The sequence below is a fragment of the Theropithecus gelada genome, chromosome 10 (genome assembly GCF_003255815.1).
Source record: "Theropithecus gelada isolate Dixy chromosome 10, Tgel_1.0, whole genome shotgun sequence".
Classification (NCBI taxonomy): domain Eukaryota; kingdom Metazoa; phylum Chordata; class Mammalia; order Primates; family Cercopithecidae; genus Theropithecus; species Theropithecus gelada.
In genome coordinates, this window is record NC_037678.1 from 29,078,904 (window position 1) to 29,093,535 (window position 14,632).

The following is a 14,632-nucleotide window of genomic DNA, read 5'->3' on the forward strand; positions in this document are numbered from 1 at the left end:
TCATTTATTTACTGCTGACTTGTTTTCTTGAGGGTAGCTGTGTTAGAGAAGCTCTGTCTTTGAGGTTCATCTCACAGAACTGGCATCAGTAAGAGGAGGCCAGCCCCAACACTCCCTCTTCCAAGTCTTGAATCCTGTGAGGAGTTGACAGATAAACTACAGGGCACCCAGGTATTCCAGAGAAAAATATTGTGTGGGAGATACTAACACACACTAATTCTTTGTCATTGTTTTACTGAATTCAAATTTGACCTCCAGTGTTTTTATTTGATAAATTGCAGAATCCTACCTCCAGGCCACAAGCACTCCCTCTCTAACCAGGGCCTACTACATGGAAAGCAATCATAAAGCGGTTGTCAGGATTCAATGAGGTCACACTCTCAGGAATTAAAAAATGTTGGTCAATAGTAAGGCTGCAGTTGTACTAAATCTTGATACAATCTATCAAAACCTCCAGGATACAGCAAAGGCAGTGCTAAGAGAAAAGTTTAGCGTTAAATACACACAACAAAAAGCCTGAAAGAGCACAAACAGAAAATCTGAGGTCACACCTCATGAAACTGGAGGATCAAAAACAATGCAAATCCAAACTCAGCAGAAGAAAAGGAATAACTAAGATTAGACAACAACTAAATAAAATTAAAACAAAACCAATACAAAAGATAATATGTGCATAAACTAAAAGACCTAGAGAAGACGAATAAATATCTAACTATACACAACCCTCCTAGATTAAATCAGGAAGATGTAGAAACTCTGAACAGACCAATAACAAGCAGTGAGATAGAAACAATAATTTTAAAATGTCAACCCCCAAAAATGTCCAGGACCAGACAGATTCACATTTGAATTCTATCAGACGTTGAAAGAAGAATTGGTACAAAGTCTATGACAGTAACTGTGATGGTTAATATTGAGTGACAACTTTATTGGATTGAAGGATACAAAGAATTGACCCTGGGTGTGTCTGTGGGGGTTTTGCCAAAGAGATTAACATTTGAGTCAAGGAGCTGGGAAAGACGGACCCGCCATTAATCTGGGTGTGCAGAAGCGAATCCGCTGCCAGCATGGCTAGAATATAAGCAGACAGAAAGATGTGCAAAAGAGACTGGCTTAGTCTCCCGGCCTACATCATTCCCCTGTGCTGGATGCTTCCTGCCCTTGAACATCGGACTCCAAACTCTTCAGTTTTGGAACTTGGACTGGCTCTTCTTGCTCCACAGCCTGCACATGGCCTATTGTGGGACTTGCGATCCTGTGAGCTAATAGTTAATAAACTCCATTAGTTCTGTCCCTCTGGAAAATACTGACTAATACACTAATCCACAGGATGGAGAAATAGGGACTCCTTCCTAAATAATTCTATGAATCCAGTGTCACCCTGAATCCAAAATGAGGGAAGGACGTAACGAAACAAGAAATCTACAGACCAATATCCCTGATGAACATAGATGCAAAAATCTTAAACAAAATACTTGCTAACCGAATCCAACAGCTATCAAATCACAGTCCACCATGATGAAGTGGGTTTCTTACCAAGGATGCTTGGAGGGTTTAACATACAAAGTCAATAAATGTAATATATCACATAAACATAATTAAAAACAAAAATCACATGATTATTTCAATAGATGCAGAAAAAGTATTTGACAAAATCCAGCATGGCTTCATGATTAAAACCCTCTGCAAAACTGGCATAGAGGAGACATAGCTTATGGTAATGAAAGCCCTCCACTGCAAGCCCACAGCCAACATTATACTGAACAGAAAGAATTTAAAAGCATTTCTTCTGAGAACTGGAACAAGACAAGGATGCCCACTTTCACCACTTCTGTTCAACATGGTACTGGAAGTCGTAGCCAGAGCAATCAGACAAGAGAAAGAAATTAAGGGCAACCAAATTGGTAAAGAGGAAGTCAAACTGTCACTGTTTGCTTATAATACGATCGTATACCTAGAAAACCTTAAAGACTCATCCAAAAATCTCTGAGAACTGGTGAGTGAATTCAGCAAAATTTCAGGATACAAAATTAAGACACACAAATAAGTAGCTCTGCTGCACAACAGCAACCAAGCTGAGAATCAAATCAAGAACTCAACCCCTTTTCCAAATAGCTGCAAAAATAAAAAATACTTAGGACTATTCCCCACCAAGGAAATGAAAGACCTCTACAAAGAAAAGTACAAAACACTGCTGAAAGAAATCATAGATGACGCAAACAAATAAAAACACATCCCATGCTCATGAATGGGTAGACTCAATATTGTGAAATGATCATACTACCTAAAGCAGTCTAGAAATTCAATGTAATTCCCATCAAAATACCAACATCATTTATCACAGAACTAGAAAGAACAATCCTAAAATTCATATGGAACCCAAAAAGAGCCCACATAGCCAAAGCAAGACTAATAAAAAACAAACAAACAAACGAACAAACAACAACAACAAAATCAAATCCAGAGGCATCAGACTATACTCTCGGACACCCTGTTCAACAAATGGTTCTGGGATGATTGGCAAGCCAAATGCAGAAGAATAAAACTGGATCCTCATCACTCAGCTTATACAAAAATCAACACAAGATGAATCAAAGACTTAAATCTAAGGCCTGAGACCAAAAAAATTCTAGAAGATAACATTGGAAAAACTTTCTAGATATTGGTTTAGGCAGACTTCATGACCAAGGTCCCAAAAGCAAATGCAACAAGAACAAAAATAAATAGATGGGACTTAACTAAACTAAAAAGCGTCTACACAGCAAAGGAACCAATTTGCAGAGTTAACAGACAACCCAGAGTGGAAGAAAATCTTCACAATCTATATAGCCAACAAATGACTAAAGTCTAGAATCTACAAAAAATTCAAACAAATTATCAAGGAAAAACTAAACAATCTCATTCAAAAGTAGGCTAAGTATGTAAAGAAAAATTCTTAAAAGAAGATATATGAATGGCCAACAGACATAAAGGAAAATGCTCAGCATCATCTAATGATCAGGGAAATGCCAATCAAAACCACAACACAATACCACCTTAATACTGCAAGTATGGCCAATATTAGATGTTGGCATGGATGCGGTGAAAAAAAAAAAACACACACTTTTACACTGTTGGTGGAAATGTAAACTGGTACAACCACTATGGAAAACAAAGTGAAGATTCCTTAAGGAACTAAAAATACATGTACCCTTTCATCCAGTAATTTCATAACTAGGTATGTATCCAGAGAAAAAGAAGTCATTATACAGAAAAGATACTTGCAGAAACATGTTTAACAGCAGCACAATTTGCAATTGCAAGAACATGGAACCAGCCCAAATGCCCATAAATCAACAGATGGATAAAGGAAATGTTATACATAGGCATATCATGGAACACTACGCAGGCATAAAAAGGAACAAAATAATAGCATTCACAGCAACCTGAATGGAATTGGAAACTGTTATTCTAAGTGCAGTAATGCAGGAATTGAAAACAAAACATTATATGTTCTCATTCATAAGTGGAAGATAAGCTATGAGAACACAAAGGCATAACAATGATACAATGGACTTTTGGGACTCAGAGGAAATAGTAGAAGGGGGGTGAGGGATAAAAGACTACTCCCCGGGTACACTGTACATTGCTTGGTTGATGAGTGCACCAAAATCTCAGAAATTATGATTAAAGAACTTATTTATGTAATCAAACACCACCGGTTCCCTAAAAACCTATTAAAATAACAAACTAATATTTAAAAAGAAAAAAACACTAACATCCTTAAAAACCCAAATAAATAAATACGTAAGTAAATAAATCAAATATGAGAACCTCTTCCAGTACAGAGAGAACCAGAGGCAAGAGATGAGGAAGGAAGAATCCCGACAAGCCGTCACAGACTCTCCTGTCACCTGAGATGAACATCACTCCAAGAGTTTCTTTTTGATGGACGATCAATTCAAACTTTAAAATAAGTAAACAAAATCAGGAATAATCAACCTAACGGCCCTCAAAGGTAGTCATGAACCCTCTATGGGATGGGTGCAATTCAGCAAGCACAGGAAGAGTCTCCAAAGAAATTTGCAGAGTAAAAGAAGCCAGAACAAATGGAAAGATAATGTTTGATAACACTGTTACATTCCAGAAAATGGAAACCAAACAATAGTGACAGAGGCAGAGCTGTGGCTGCACAGGAGAGCACTGGGGAAGGGAGGGAGGGAGATGACAAAGGGTCATGAGGGGTTGCTGGGGTTGGTCACAGATTGCAAAGCTCCCTGTTCATGGTGATGTATTCAAGGATTAGAAAAATGTCAAAATGTGCACACTTTCCTATTATAAATCTGGGTGTTTCATTAGATGTGCATTATTCCTACTTTCTTATTATAAATCTGGGTGTTTTATTAGATGTGCATTATTCCTACATGAAAGGAGTTTTATTAAAACAGAATGGGCTGCGGAGAAAAAAAGCAGAGGGATTCACACTGGGGAGCAGGGGGAGGAAGACACCACTGTGGAAACTCCTGGAAATGGGAAAAGGAGGATGATGGAGACACAGGTTCCCCATCAGAGGTGGGTCTGTGATGACACAGATGGACCTGCCACCTCAGCCCAGGACCTCAGTGCAGAGACCCTGAGTCCCAAGTTGCAGGGAGCAGGATGTTCCTTTTCCTGGACACTCTGTTGCTGAGTCTGAGGACTAAAAGGGAGGAGGAGCCTCCACTCTCAGGCAGGGCCCTGCATGCCCCTGGACCCATGGGGGAAGCTACAGCAGCAGAAGCCACAGGCCGGGCCTGAGCAGCAGCTGCCAGGGCTCACCCTTCAGGCAGAGGAGGAAGGAGGTTCTTGTCTCACTTCCCCCTGGGCCTGGAGCACTGTGGGACTGCTCAGGCTGCTATCCCATGCTGCGCAGTAATAATCAGCCTCATCCTCGGACTGCAGCCCACTAATGGTCAGGGAGGCTGACGTGCCAGACTTGGAGCCAGAGAATCGGTCAGGGACCCCTGAGGGTCGCTGATTAGTATTATAGATGAGGAGTTTGGGGGCCTTTCCTTCGAGCTGCTGGTACCAGTTTACATAATTACTTCCGATGTTGGAGCTGCTTCCAGAACAAGAGATGGTGACACTCTGCCCAGGGGCCCCAGACGCTGAGGGTGGCTGAGTCAGCACAGACTGGGCCCAGGATCCTGGAAGCAAGAGAGACACAGACATGGTGATTGACAAGAGACAAAAGGAGACAAGAGGAGACAGCAGGGTCCCATGGGCTTCCCAGGGACCCACTCTTGGTCCCATATCCTGTCACCTGCACAGTGAGTGAGGAGGGTGAGGACGAGAGGGAACCAGGCCATGCTGGAGATTGTCCTGAGTCCTGCCTTCTGTACCCACAGCTGAAGCTGAGCTTCCCCCACATCTCTCCCTGTCTTCATACTCTGAAAGGGGGAGAGTCCATGCATGCAAATCAGACCTCCCAGGTTTTTGACTCCGCCCTGAGCCCTAGGTCAGGCTTCTGGGCTTGAGGATGTCAGGAGGTGGCAGGGGTGGCACTTTGTGGTCCCAGGGGGTGGGGAGAACACAGTTGTGAGCCCTGAGCAGAGGACAACAGGCAGAGCAGTTGTTTGGTTCCGCTCCGTTCACCACCGGTCTTTTTTTCAGAAATGGTCCCCAAGTGCCCCCTAGTGTTCAGACTAAGGCAAACCATTCTATGATCAGGTAACCAGAGCCTCTGAGATACACCCTGACTCCCCCCATTCTGTCCACTGCCTCCACTCCCAAGTCCAGGCCCAGGAAGGTGGCACCTGTGTCACCCTCCTTTGATCTCAGGGCAGTCTTCATACTCTACCGGACTCCTCAGGAGTGGATCTGTCCATGGTTCTTTGGTTGTATATTGCAGAGGACTCAGGTGATGGCTACACAAAGTCCTTTTCTTTCAGAATCAAGTCCACAGCGGGGACTGGCCGCATGGACTCAATTCCCCTCCTGTGTTGGACACCGGGTCCTCTCCTCTCATGTGGCTCCGTCCTGGTGGCCAGAGCTCCACTTCCTCTGTGGATCCTGCAGCGCTGAGGAGAAAGGGAGCTCTTCCCTTTGGATGCCCTGGGGAGGGATTCTCAGAGGGATTTTCTGGTAAATCTTTATTCTCCCTCTGCTTCCCCAGATTTGCAGTCACACTCATCTGGATACTGTGACCAGGGATCTTGCCGAGGACTGTGTCCTCCAAGCACTGAATGCCAGTCCGTGGGGGACCTTGGCAGATGTCTTTGGAGGTTCTCACTTATGAGCAAAAAGAGCAAAGATGTTCAGTCTTTGAAGATGGGAGGAATTGAAATTTTAACTTGGTTTGACGACCAGAGTCTGTCCTCAGGTGAGCCTGATATGTGATAGCTCTTGTCATCGAGCCCCCAACTAGGATTTCTAGGGAAAACCTATGGTTCAAATTCAGTAGTGAGTGTTGTAGGGGTAGCTTGAAGATGATAGAAATTATTCATCTTTGATCTGTAATGACATTTAGAATCTAATAAACTAAAAACAATAAGGTTAAGAAAAAATGTAATTCTGTTGTTTGAAATGAAAAATGAAACAGATGATGTCTATGACTGCGTGAGTTCTGGAGTCATACACCGTGGACTCTTAACAAGTAATTTTTTGGGGAATTTTATGGGGATGGAGGAAAATAGCTGGATGGTGATGCTGATATTTATACCACTGAATGTATCATCTGGTAGTTGCAGTACAATGAAATTATTATTATTATTGTTATTATTGTTATTATTATTATTTTGTGACAGAGTCTTGGTCTGTTGCCCAGGCTGGAGTGCAGTGGTGCAATCTTGTCTCAATGAAACCACCGCTTCCCAGGGTCAAGCAATTCTCCTGCCTCAGCCTCCCAAATAGCTGGAATTACCGGCGCATGCCACCATGCCCGGCTAACTTTTGTATTTTTTTAGTAGAGACAGGGTTTCACTATGTTGGCGAGGCTGGTCTTGAATTCCTGACCTTGTGATTGGCCCCCTCTGCCTCCCAAAATGCTGGGATTACAGGCGTGAGCCACCGCGCCCGGCCACAATGAGATTTTAAATGCTCCATTTAAACAACCAAATAGTGAGATTTATTATAGACATTTGAATAAAACCAATCCATATATGTAACTGACGTAAAATGTATGCTGTATTTTGGGATCTCATTTCAAGGGTGTTGTTATTTTAAATGTTCCATTTTGTGATAGCCATGTTCCTTTACATAGTTTTTATAGTATTTAAAATATGTTTATTGTGCTTACATAACACATCAGGCATATTAAGTTTTATTTATTTCCAAGTAGAAACGAGCTATTAGATCTGGGCTTCGCTTCCTGTTTCCTTCTCGTTGCTGTTTCTTTGGTGATGCACAGATGGTCACAGAGAATTTTGTTTTCCTTTCCTTCCACTTTAATGAACACAGGGTCACTGAGGCTGAGCACTGTCTCACATACAGGACAAGGCTGCCCATGGTCCCCTCTCTGCCCACGGATGCACTTCCTGGTGGGTGCCCCATGAGCTCTTAGGCTGAGGGCAGAGAGAAGAACAGGTCCACAGCTAAGGAACCTGGACACCCAGAGGCTCCGGGCGGAAGGGGCAACAGCTGGACAGTGAACCCAGGACAGAGGACACTGACTATGGACTTTTTATGTGATCCTCCACAGGGACCCTCACAGACAGACCAAAATCCCAGTCCCTGTGTGTCTTGAGGGCCCAGGTCCTTCCAGGTCCTCCTTTTGTCACTGCTGTAGGCCCCAGGCCTCCACCTCCTATGAGTCACAATGGACAATCTCCTCTTCAGGCTGCACCCTCTTTACCCGATCTGACCCCACACCCGTCTCCTCCTTCCCCCATAAACCATCCCCTGCTCACTTCCATTAGCATTTTTGCATCATTCTGGGTCACAGCCTCCCCATGGATGTCTCTGCAGGATATCCATGGTGCAGAGAGCTCAGCCCTTTGACAGGACCGCTGTGCCTGGGCCACCTAAGGCTGAGCACTTCTCTTGCTTCTCTTCTACACCAGCTCTAGGCCAAGCCATATCTAGATCTTTCAGAATGCTGAGCCCACGTTTTCTTAAGAATCAGACTTCCTGTCTCACATTTGGGTCTCTGGGTCACACAGGCTGCATTCTCCTTTCTTGTCATCTTTCCCACAGTTTCAGAGCTCAGGAAATGGTCGGCATACCTGCACCAAAAGGGGCAGTACCTTTGGTACCAGGCCGAAGGCTCCTGGACTGCTGGGTGACACAGGCTGGATTCTTTCTTGTCATCCCCACCTCATCCACATCCACCATGTGTGGGCAGCTCCTTTTGCTTCTAGAAACAAGTTGATTCTGTTTACATTGGGAGACCAGGAAAAAAAGGAGTTACTGTTACTGAACCCTTGCTTTGCTTTCAGCAACACAAGTGACAGCAGAAGCCTTGGCATGAACTGGTGTTGGTCACAGGCGGGGATAAAGGAGGGACGGGCAGAGAGGATGAGTGGGGCAGATCTTCTTTCATTTCCCTGTGGAACAGTAACCTTTGGCAACATGGAGTCAGGGTGCAGCTGTGTGACACTGATAACCAGCCTGTCCTCAGGGGTTGTCCAGGAGGCTGTGTGAATAAACCCAGAGCAGGAGAATCAGGCTGGGACCCCTGAGGGACCATCACTGCTGTCCTAGGTCACAAACGTAGGTGCTCTTTCTGGGAAGGAATGCCCAGTGTTTCTGCTGCTCCCCGTGCAGTAAAAGTTGACATTGAGATGGGGGTTTTCTCAAGAGTTTCCTGGGGAGGAGTCACTTGAAGCACATATTGGGCAGTTTCTGTACCAAGGATATTCCACAGACTCACCACTAGACCCTGACTCAGTGAGAGCCTCCAATGGTGTAAGAAAGGAGAAGAGAACACAGTCAGGCCCTGAGGGATCAGGAAACCCACCCTCAGCAGTTCCCGTGGTCCTGAGTGGGATGAGCTGCAGGAAAGTCACATCCCTGGGACCTACTTCCCCCGTGGCCAAGGAGCAGCCTCAGCCTCGTCTCAGCCATGGTGGAGCCTCCCCTTGACTCTCTCATGACCTACATAGAGGTTCACTGGCCTCAGGCCCCCAGTTACCCTCAGACCTAACCCCATCTCCTGACATTTCCGCTGAAATGCAGGTGCCCAGGACTGAGCCAGATCAGCTCTGTATCTGGAATTCCTCCCTGACCTGTGTCCTCAGGCAGCATTTCATATTTGAGTGGCTTGTTCCTGGGACACAGTAAACCTCAGATATCCCTGAGAACAGACAACTGGGAATGGAAGGGGAGGTCTCTGCTTGTACGCCGGAAGAGCAGAGTCAATGCTGCAGGGGACTGTTCACCTGCTACCATGTCCCCAGGCTCTGATCATGCTGTGAGCTAGGAAAGGCTCATTTTGCTTCTTTCAAAACAAAAGTCCAGCTCCACAGGTACTGGTGTCAGCACATATGGACACGCAGCCAACGCTTCAGGGTCATCAGGTGCTTTGGTTTTGTTTTGTTTTACTGAGACTTCAGAAGGATGGATGGGAAATTGACAGAAGCACCTTTGACACTAGAAAGTACTTCCAAATGTAGTTTGTGCCTAGGTTGGTTATTTTAAAAATTTAAAACTATTACGGAACAAGACCCAGATCAGGGTAAGGTTTTTGTCCCACTTCCCCATCTGTGTGCGTCACCGTGAGATACATTGTTGTGCCAAGTCGTACAGTAATAGTCAGCCTCATCCTCAGACTGGAACCCAGAGATCAGTAAAATCCCTGCATTGGCCGAAGCATCTTTGGATCCAGAGAAGCGACTGGGGACTCCAGAGCCCTGGCCCTTATTTGAGTCTGAGTAGTAGTACAGTAGGTACCGGGGAGGACTCCCTGGCTTCTGCTGGTACCAGTGTATATTGTAGCCACCAACACTGATGCCACTGCGCAAGGTGCAGGTGAGTCTGACTGATGCTCCAGGAGATGCTGAGAGGGAGGTTGGCTGAGTCAGCACAGGTTGTGAGAGGGAACCTAGAAATACAGGCATTTATAGATTTTAAGGTAGAAACTAGAGTAACATGTTTTAGGGATCTTTGACAGAAGAGTCGGAATCAGGCTGGTTGGCTGACCCTGGTCTCTGAGGCCTGTTCCTACCTGTGCAGTGAGAGAGGAGCAGGAGGAGGAGAGGAGTCCAGGCCATGGTGGACACAGCCTCTTTCCCCGCAGTGGGACTGGGCTGCCCCAGGCCTCCTTTTCTTCCCACCCTCTGCAGAGGAGGGGCTGCTCATGCAAATGTGTTTCCACCCAGGGACTGCCTAGCCCTTGTCTGAGCCCTGGGGATGCAGCTCAGCTCACTCTGTAGACTGAGCGGGAGGAAGATTTGCTTTTCTTCTTGCAAGGCCCTGGGAGGAAACACCTGTTGAGACCATACACAGGTCCCTGCTCAGGGATCTCTGCCAGGCCAGAGGGGACACAGCTACCAAGTCCCCATCAGTGAGCACAGGGCCCAGCTCCCAGGCCTGGATTTCTTTGAGTGAATAGTAGTCATCCGATGCTGGTCCGGGAACACACACTTTCCCATGACTCAGAGACTTCAGAAGCCAGCTGGTCTCTGCAGCTCTCCAGTCACTGTCTGTATTCACATGTCCATGGTCTGATTCCTAGACACTGCTTCTCTTATGCTGTGCATTGTTACTGTGACTTGCCACTCCCAGAAGTAGTCCAGGTCTGTGGGATGTGCACACATGTACATATATGACTATTGCAGGTGTCAGCACCCCTGCATGGCGTTCTAGAAAAATTTAATTGCCCATGTGCCATCAGGGTGGGCATCATGGAAAAGGGGTCAGCTGGGGAGCTGGATTGAAGAAAAGCTAGGGGCTCTTTAAAAGGATGGTGAAAATGAGAATTTTCCAGGAAAAATAAATGATCCATCAGATTTCAAAGGCAGCAATTCAGCAAAAGTGATACATACAATCGTTTTGTATGTTTTATAGAGATTTGACTTAATTTAGTAATGTAGGAAAATTAATAGATTTGGTAGACTTACCTTTACCAGTGAGCAGTGTGACGTATTTCTCTATTTTATGAAGTTAGCCATTAGTTCCCTAAGTAAAACTTGTCATTGTCTACACAGTTGTGTCATATTTTTTGGTCAAGAATTTGTCCTAGATGTTATACAGTTTGTTTGTATTGTGATACTGAAACATGTATTTTTTTTTTTTTTTTTTTTTTTGAGACGGAGTCTCGCTCTGTCACCCAGGCTGGAGTGCAGTGGCCGGATCTCAGCTCACTGAAAGCTCTGCCTCCCGGGTTTACGCCATTCTCCTGCCTCAGCCTCCCGAGTAGCTGGGACTACAGGCGCCCGCCACCTCGCCCGGCTAATTTTTTGTATTTTTTAGTAGAGACGGGGTTTCACCGTGTTAGCCAGGATGGTCTTGATCTCCTGACCTCGTGATCCGCCCGTCTCGGCCTCCCAAAGTGCTGGGATTACAGGCTTGAGCCACTGCGCCCGGCCTGAAACATGTATTTTTTGACTGGATGTTTTCAGTTTATTAGAAAGATCAGTATGTATTTTTCCCTCAAAGTTGTCTTGCAAGTGAGAAGACAAGGGCAGAGACCATCACTTCTCAATGTAGCCACGTCTACTGTTGTGCTAACTGTGCAAATGGTCCCTGGATTTCCAGACTCACAAGGTGCTTTAGTGAATAATGTAGAATCAGTATCACTCACTTTTCTCAGGCGCTCTTCCTCAAGGCATTTGGAAAGATCCCTTTCATTCAGATGAGGCAGGGAGGGCACTCCCTGGCTTAAGCCTCTTCAGTAACTCCTCATTTTTATTAAACCTGAGCCCTGAGGCCTCCGCAGCCTGCCCTTCACACTGTGGCCCCTGCAGACCCCCGCAGCCCAACTCACATCCCCTCCTCTTACTTTTAGGCCTCCAGACTCACTCTCCTCTCTGTCCTGGGAAACCCTGAGCTCCTGCCTTTTCCACGTTCTCCACACCAGCTTCTCCTCTCCCTGTTGGGAGAAGATGGGCTTCTACTTGAAGCCACAGTGTAAGCTTACATTTTGTCCACATTGTACACCTGTTAAAAGCAGAACATAAACATCTCATCACAAACAAGGATATTTTCAACACTGGTTAGCATGGGAACTTTTGATTCCTACAATTGTACAGATAGTTTTCTAGTGAATTGTTTGTACCCCTCAGCCAGCTTTGACCATCATTAATGTGGTTCATGCTGTTTAACTTTTCAACACCTGTTACCCATCAAATTTCTCCCTCGCTAGATGATTTTTACAACAGACCAACGAAGAGGTATCATATCATTGGTACATAAATTAACAAATATATACATTGGCAGTGTTCCATAATTCTTGTGCATTAAATCAACAGATTTCAAGGACTCTCACATTAATTGAATTGTTTTTTAATCATCCATGTCTGAAGTTAATTTATTGTAGGAATTGGGAAACTGAAGGAAGTACAATGAATGCTATGATTTGCAGATGCAGGACTCACAGCATTGCATATGGGATTAGAATAAAGTCCAGATGGGCACCTACATTCCTAATTATTTCTTGGCTTTACCCAGTTGTCCTAGTGCAGAAATATCTCTTCTGTGGACACAGAGCTCACAAACCCATCATTCTTCCTTCAAGAATTTCCTCATCAAAGTCTACTATGGGGCTTACGGTTGATGAGTCTATTGTTTGAATTGCATTGATCGTATGGCTGATTGCAAGCTCTGTAAGGAATATTTTGTTGAAGGATATCTAATGTAAAGTTTCTTAGTTATAGGAATATTACTAGACATTTTTCCAACTCACCCATATTCTGCAGTTTATTTGCTCTTGAGGGTTTTCTGTCCGCAGAATTTGCTTTATGATCTACTTGCTTCCTGTGGTTTTTTAAGCAGGACTGGGAAAGCCCATCACACCCCCTCCACTTTCTCCACATGAACTCATGGGATCCAGCATATGTGGATCCATGGACATCAGACCATAAATGAGTGAACAGAGGCCATGATTGGCAGCTGCAGAGACCAGCTGGGCTCTCAAGTCTCTGGGCCATGGGGAGGTACATGTGATACATTTGTATTTTCATATCCATATTCTTCTCCTGCTAACCAAATCCAAAGGAAAATGTTCTCACTTAATATCTTCTATTAAATGAACTTTGAATCTCAAACACAAAATATCCAGAGTTTTTTAAAAATTACTCTCTTGACTTCAGATCAGTACTTCTTTTTGGAATTCCAATGTAGGTGAATACACTACATTGTATTACATGTTTATTAAACATGTATTGAGTCTGTCCTTAGCGCCAGGCAGTGTTTTGGACTCTGTAGCTACAGCAATCACAAGACAGAAAACAGCAAAAGCTGCAATGGAGAATCTCATGGAGGTTGGATCTCAGCAGGGGAAACACAGCGAACAGAGTCACTAACTGTAAAGAAACATCTTCATGTGGCTGATCCCACCCTGACCGGTTAGTCACCCTGGGATTTAAAGCCTGTTGCTGACAACTGAGAGACCTGCATTTCTATAATTCTGAAGAATGGATTGACTTGTTCAGAATTTGATGGTGTTATTCGACTATGTGTGTTATAAATAATCCTGTGTAAACAGAATGCGGTCATTCTTCTTGGCCTCATTAATGGCTGAGATCTTACTGTAGGTCAGAGGTAAAACAGAATATTCCCATCCTCCAGAGGAATTTCCCAGGGTAACTAGACAGCTGAGTGTGAGGAGATAGCTTTGTCATCACATAACCTCCCTACTGCTCCCTTTGGGATGGAGAAAGAGCAGCGGAGACACTACAGCCCTGGAAGTCTGCCCTGGGAAGGTGGCAGGGAGGAAGGAAGGTAAAGAGAAGGGTGAATAAGGATGCCTGGGCAGGGGTTGGACCTCCTTTTCTCGCCCAGACACAGAATTCTGCCTTTCCACTGCTCTCCAGCTTTTTAATTGACCTTTACCCTCACCTATCACTGAGGAAGCCACAAGCACCCTGCCCCATAATGACAGCTTGGGAGCCGTTTGCCTGTGCTGGGCCTCAGTCCTCAGTCTCCTGCACCTGCACAGACTGCAAATTGGTGTGCTCCCAAATCAGCTACTTCAGCACTGACACGTCGGCTCTCATGGTTTCTGACAGAGCTCTGGGAGGTTTGATCATGAGCTTTAACAGCAGCTCCTTGAGTGTGAAGGGCATCATCCCATGTGCTCTACAATGCTCTGTCCTGACCCTTGGGGCTTTTGCTCCATAGAAAGTAACTAGAGAGGTGGTTTGATTGCATGCAAAGTAGCCACTGAGCTAAATGCAGCACACCAGTATGGCACATGTATATATATGTAACCAACCTGCACGCTGTGCACATGTACCCTAGCACTGAAAGTATGATAAAAAAAGAATTAAGAATAATATAAATAAAAACAGCAAATATATATATATATTTGCTTCATATATATATTTATATACATACACGTATATATAAGTGTGTGTGTATATATATATATACCAATATATATACACATATATATATGAAGAAATGAAGCAGGTCTCTTTTCACGTGTGAAGAGTGATGGTTCACATTAATCTTATTGAATATAAGGTAAGAGCAGCAATGAGTCCTGAGTCCTATGAGCTTTCCAGAGAGAAGAGGA

The 14,632-nt window shown here is 44.6% G+C and overlaps 1 gene segment (V, D, J or C); it reads right to left on the reverse strand.

The window, feature by feature from the left end:
- The window catches only part of LOC112633745, a 674,114-nt gene that overhangs the window by 597,366 nt on the left and 62,116 nt on the right, over positions 1-14,632 (reverse strand).